Genomic DNA, 6,339 nt, shown 5'->3' with positions numbered 1-6,339 from the left:
TATTTCTAAGCCATGCTCAGAGCTATACTTCATCATCCCTTTATGATAATGAGATATTGGCTAATAAAACTCTTTGACCAATAAACATCAAACACGGCGTACGTACATATATCTACGTACGTACTGCAATTATGCATCTATGTACGTTTTCCTGCGACAAAAAGACATTAACACTGTATTGGAAATTTGAAACCGACGGGTGTATATGCACAGACCAAACGTTCAAATAAAAAAATAAGGAAATAATTTTTTGATTTACCGGCGATGTACTATGAGTGACCCAAATATCGTAATCAAAAAGCCAATTCTGGAATTGTAATAAAACGTGACATTACAAATTTCGGAGGGGGGTTGGGGAGGAGGTGGGGGGCGGGGGGTGTGGGGTGCGCAGTTAATCATTTATTACTAAAAGCAATATTCTCTGAACAGATTTTATTCAATTAGTCCGGGTGCCAACGTCCACGCTAGAGAGAGAGAGAGAGAGAGAGAGAGAGAGAGAGAGAGAGAGAGAGAGAGATGAAGCACGTGGATGACGAGGAAGAAGAGATAGAGAGATGCATGGAGGATTGATAGAGAGAGAGAGAGAGAGAGAGAGAGAGGAGAGAGAGAGAGAGAGAGAGAGAGAGAGGTGAAGCACGCGGATGACGAGGAAGATGGATTGATGAGAGAGAGAGAGAGAGAGAGAGAGAGAGAGAGAGAGAGAGAGAGAGAGAGAGAGAGAGAGAGGTGAAGCACGCGGATGACGAGGAAGATGAGATAGAGAGATGTATGGAAGATTATGAGAGAGAGAGAGAGAGAGAGAGAGAGAGAGAGAGAGAAATGAGGCACGTGGATGAAGAGAAAGGAGAGACAGAGAAATGCATGGAATATAAAACTGAGAGATAAGTGAAGAGAGAGACAGACCACAGATTATGTGAACGGAGGTGCTCAAAAACGTGGAATTTATATATATATTTAAATATATATATTCGGTACAGCCATTTTGAGAATTTCTTTCATATTAAATAAAAAAATATATAAATATCGTTAGGGGCTGAATTTCTAAAAATTTTTTTTCATACTGAAAAATATAAATAAATGATACGTTGCTAAATTAAAAAAAATATAAATAAATGATATCGTTAGGGCTACATTTCTGAAAAATAAAAAAAATTCTTTCATACTGAAAAATATATATAAATGATATCGTTAGGGGCTAAATTTCTAAAAAAAAAAAAAAATTCTTTCATACTGAAAAAAATATATAAATGATATCGTTAGGGGCTAAATTTCTAAAAAAATTCTTTCATACTGAAAAAAATATAAATGATAACGTTAGGGGCTAAATTTCTAAAAAAAAAAATTCATACTAAAAATAAATATATACAAATGATATCGTTAGGGCTGAAATTTCTAAAAAAAAAATATGCTGAAAAATATAAATGATATCGTTAGGGGCTAAATTTCTAAGAAACAAAATTCTTTCATACTGAAAAAATATATAAATGATATCGTAAGCGGCTAATTTCTAAAAAAAAAAATTTATACTGAAAAATATAAATTTCGTTAACGGCTAAATTTAACAAAAATTTTTTCAAATGATATCGTTAGGGCTAAATTTCTGAAAAAAATTCTTTCATAGAAAAAACAAAATTCTTTAAATTAAAAAATTCATACTGAAAAAAAAATGATATCGTTAGCGGCTAATTTCTAAAAAAAAAAATTTATACTGAAAAAATATAAATAATATCGTTAACGGCTAAATTTAAAAAAAAATTTTTTTCATACTGAAAAACATATATAATTGATATCGTTAGGGGCTAAATTTCTGAAAAAAATTCTTTCATACTGGAAAAAATATAAATGATATCGTTGAGGGTTAAATTAAAAAAAAATTCATACTGAAAAAAATATATAAATGATATCGTTAGGGGATAATAAAAAAAAAATTATGCCAAAACGTTAAGCATATTTTGATAAATTTTGCAAAATGTACTGTACTATACCACGAGAAATCCATAATATCTCATCGAAATCTTTCAGCTGTACCGACGATTAGTAGAACCCCTTTTCTGTCGCCTCATTAAAAAAAAAAAAAAACTAGATTACAAACCAAGACTTTTGTTTCTGGGACCTCAATAAACATGTCTCTGAGAGAAACCAGATTCGCCGAACAGCACCACCACCACCATGCAGTAAATGTGCCTCACTGTCGAGCTTCTCCAAAGTTCCAGAGGTCCTTTATTCCTCACACCCCTGGACTGTGGAACAGCCTCCCTACTGAGGATGTCGTGCAGTTGGAACTTCTTCAGAAGTTCAAGCGAAGATGCAGTGCTTTGCTACCCTAACACTGTTCCTCTTGCATTTTGATATATATTTTTCTCTGTTTATTATTATTATTTTTTTTTTCAATAAGTGGGATCTCTTCTTTCTGTATTTCCCTTTACTTCCTCTTACTTCTTCCTAATGAACTCATTAATATTCTTTGGAAGCTTGAATTTCAAGTCAGTGGCCCCTGTGGTGGGTTTGTTGCATATGGATAGGGTTCATCTGCTGAATAATAATAATAATAATAATAATAATAATAATAATAATAATAATAATAATAATATAAGGATATACATATATATAGTATAGTATAGATATATATACAGTATATATATTATATATATTGCATATATATACATAATATATATCTATATATACATATATATAAATATATATATTTATACTAACAGGACCTCATTTAAACACGATGGTGTCTAGCGGAGATATTCACCCAGAAAAAGTCACAAGCTTTCCAGGACGATACTGCCCTCATCGTCTGGTATATATATATATATATATATATATATATATATATATATATATATATATATATATATATATATATATATATACAGGAACGGGCTACCCAAGACTAAGACTCCATAGTCCAACTCAGGAACAATAAGAAAGCCCACTTGTTCGGCTGAATGCCCTAAGAAAGCTTACAAAAACCGACCCACACGATGAAATCAGTCCTCAACTCAGTGAAGAGATGGAAAGAAGCATATTCGGAAGGGTTGGCGAGATTTGAGTGGAAGGAAGTTGAAACTGGTTTGGAAAACTGTAATAAACCTGTAGAATTGAACTGAATTGAATATAGAGTTTGGGCCAAAGGCCAAGCACTGGGACGTATGAGGTCATTCAACGCTGAGATGGAAATTGACAAGTGAAAAGGTTTGAGAGGTGTAACAGGAGGAAAACCTCCCAGTTGCACTATGAATCAATTATTAGGAGAGGGGGAAAGAAAGATGGAAGAATGAGAATATGAAAGGAGGTACAGTAAAAGGAACGGAAGCTGTTGCAGCTTGGGGCCGAATGGACGCTGCAAAGAACCTTAAGTAATGCCAACGGTGCACCGCATGAGGTGCACTGACGGCACCAACCCCCCTACCGGGAATAGGGCTATATAGCTGGAGGTGGATAGATTGGGGCAGACCCACCTGAACGGGGGACACTGACTCAAACAGCACTTTGCTCATTTTATTGTTTATTATTTCTTATCTAATGTCAGAGCAATAATAACAGCACAGATTGAATATTTTTATTTAAACTGATGAAAGATAATAACTATCTTTTGAATGGACCGCGTCTCGACGCGACTCATAGTCTTATAAGGAAAAATATCAAGTGATCATTTCATCCTTCCCTGGTTTTGTCATTCCACCAACTTCCATTCCTTCATTCCTTCCATTCCCTCTCTCCTATTTCCCCCTATTCACGCCTTCCACTCTAGTCCTGGATCACTGGAAACCTCCATCACACGCCCATACGGTGTTAAAAAAAAAAAAATAGAAAAAAAAACTGTTGGAAAAAAAAGAAGTTTCAATAAAGTCATCCTCTCTGAATGGCGTGAGCAATATGGCATCACTGCTTTGAAGTCCCCGTATTGGGTGGCACGATCCGATTCTTGCCACATGTCGCTTTTTCCAAAGACTCCGCGCTCCCCCCCGAAAACATATTTTCCTCCCGCACATTTTTCGCGGGCCAATTTTAGAGACTCGAAATAAAAAAAAAAATAATCGTGGTTCTTCACATTAGGTGTATTGACGCACGGAATGCATTAAAACGCTCTCAAAATTTGCATTAGCGAATGATTTCGGACGCGTCGAAGGAATCCCGGGGGGGGGGAGAGAGATGGTGGAGGGGTGTGAGAGGACAGCAGCAGTATTGCCACGTGCCATAAGGGCGGGAATCCCGTGTTAGACGAGGCAGTGTATAGACATTGTTCTTTTTTTTTTGTCAGTCGGTTTTGTTTAATATCTATCAGATGTGTTATTGTTTTGGGGTTGACGAAGTTAATGGTGATAGCGTAATACCCTTCTAAAAAAAAAGGGGGGGGTTGGGGTGCGGGCGGGCCTGTTTTTGGTGGGATTCAGAGCAGTAATTGTTCAGAGGAGGGTAATGAAAGTAGATGACACAAAATTTGCGCCGGAATGTTTTTTTTTTCCTCTGTATTCCCGCGTTATTGTCTTTGTGTTAACCGGTTCGTCGGTGTGATATTGGTTTTCATATTCACGTCCCCCGTCTTTTTTTTTTTTTTAATCGATTTTTGGGGACGGTGGGATTTTTTGGGAAGATAATGACTGGACGGAGCGAAAATATTGCAAGATGGAAAAAATTAATATTCACAGTAGGAATGTTTCGTAAGTTGAGAAGAGACGATTGGCTGAACTTGAGAGAGAGAGAGAGAGAGAGAGAGAGAGAGAGAGAGAGAGAGAGAGAGAGAGAGAGAGAAGAGAGAGAGAGAGAATACATAATCGGTGAAGGTGATTAGTATTCCTATGGGTTGCAGATAGAATACATACATACATACATACATACATATATATATATATATATATATATATATATATATATATATATATATATATATATATATATATATAATATATATGAATATCATTTATATATATTTATTCTATATTATTTATATATATATATATGATTATAAAAATATATATATATATATATATATATATATATATATATATATATATATATATATATATATATATATATATATATATATGCCCCGCTACAACCCACAGGGTTCAACTAACAACACGGTGCCTAATGTACCGCTTAGCTCAACAGAACTAGCCTAAGTTGGATTTTGAAGGGACGCGCTCATCTCCTTCCATCTTCGCTCGGATCGGGGGAGAGAGAGAGAGAGAGAGAGAGAGAGAGAGAGAGAGAGAGAGAGAGAGAGAGAGAGAGAGAGAGAGAGAGCCAGCATGCATAAATTCGCTATGAATATCCCAATGAAAATATCTCAAATTCACAATTCCGAATCTATCAAATCAATTTCTTGTTTTTGTTTTTATTTTCAATTTTAATTTCAAAAAGGGGTCATCGTAAAACTATATATATATATATATAAAAATATATATATATATATATATATATATATATATATATATATATATATATATATATATATATATATCGGTGACACAACCTCTTCACAGCATCGACGATAATTCATTGCATGAAAAAGGGGGCTAAATCCCCCCTACCCCCACCCTCCCCCCAAAAAAAAAAAAAATAGAAAAAAAATTTGACATTCGCATAGTCCGCCTCTGCCATAATTTATGACGTACAAAAACAGAGATATTAAACAAATAGGCGGAAAATCCCAAATAGCCACCTTTCTACAGCTTCGTACGAAGCCTCGCGTGACTGACATATATTGTATATAATAATGTTGCATGGCCGTAGGTTGAGTTATGTTTTTTTATTTTTTTTCACGTCATGAGTGAATGACAAATAATTTTTTTCTTTTTGCTATTTTGTATTTATCATTTGAAAATGTAATCCTGAATCCGGCTGAAATGATGTCTGTCATGCAGCTTGACAGCCGACGGCTTTGTTCTACAATCAGCGTTCTTTTATTACGGTATAAATGGGAGCCTATTATTATTATTATTGTTATTGTTGTTGTTTTTATACCAGCAATGGGTTTACAGATTTATTATTATTATTATTATTATTATTATTATTATTATTATTATACCCGCAACGGGCTTACAAATTTATTATTATTATTACTATTATTATTATTATTATTATTATTATTATTATTATTATTATTATTATTATTATTATTATTATTATTATTATTATTATTATTACCATTATTATTATTAGATATTTATTATTATTATTATTATTATTATTATTATTATTATTATTGTTATTATTATTATTATTATTATTATATTATACTCGCAAGCTAGCTTACACATTTATTATTATTATTATTATTATTATTATTATTATTATTATTATTATTATTAATTTTTGTAATTTTGT

Source organism: Macrobrachium rosenbergii, chromosome 42 (assembly GCF_040412425.1).
Source record: "Macrobrachium rosenbergii isolate ZJJX-2024 chromosome 42, ASM4041242v1, whole genome shotgun sequence".
NCBI classification, from domain to species: domain Eukaryota; kingdom Metazoa; phylum Arthropoda; class Malacostraca; order Decapoda; family Palaemonidae; genus Macrobrachium; species Macrobrachium rosenbergii.
The sequence above is the reverse complement of the archived record's forward strand: the minus strand, read 5'-3'. Positions refer to the sequence as shown.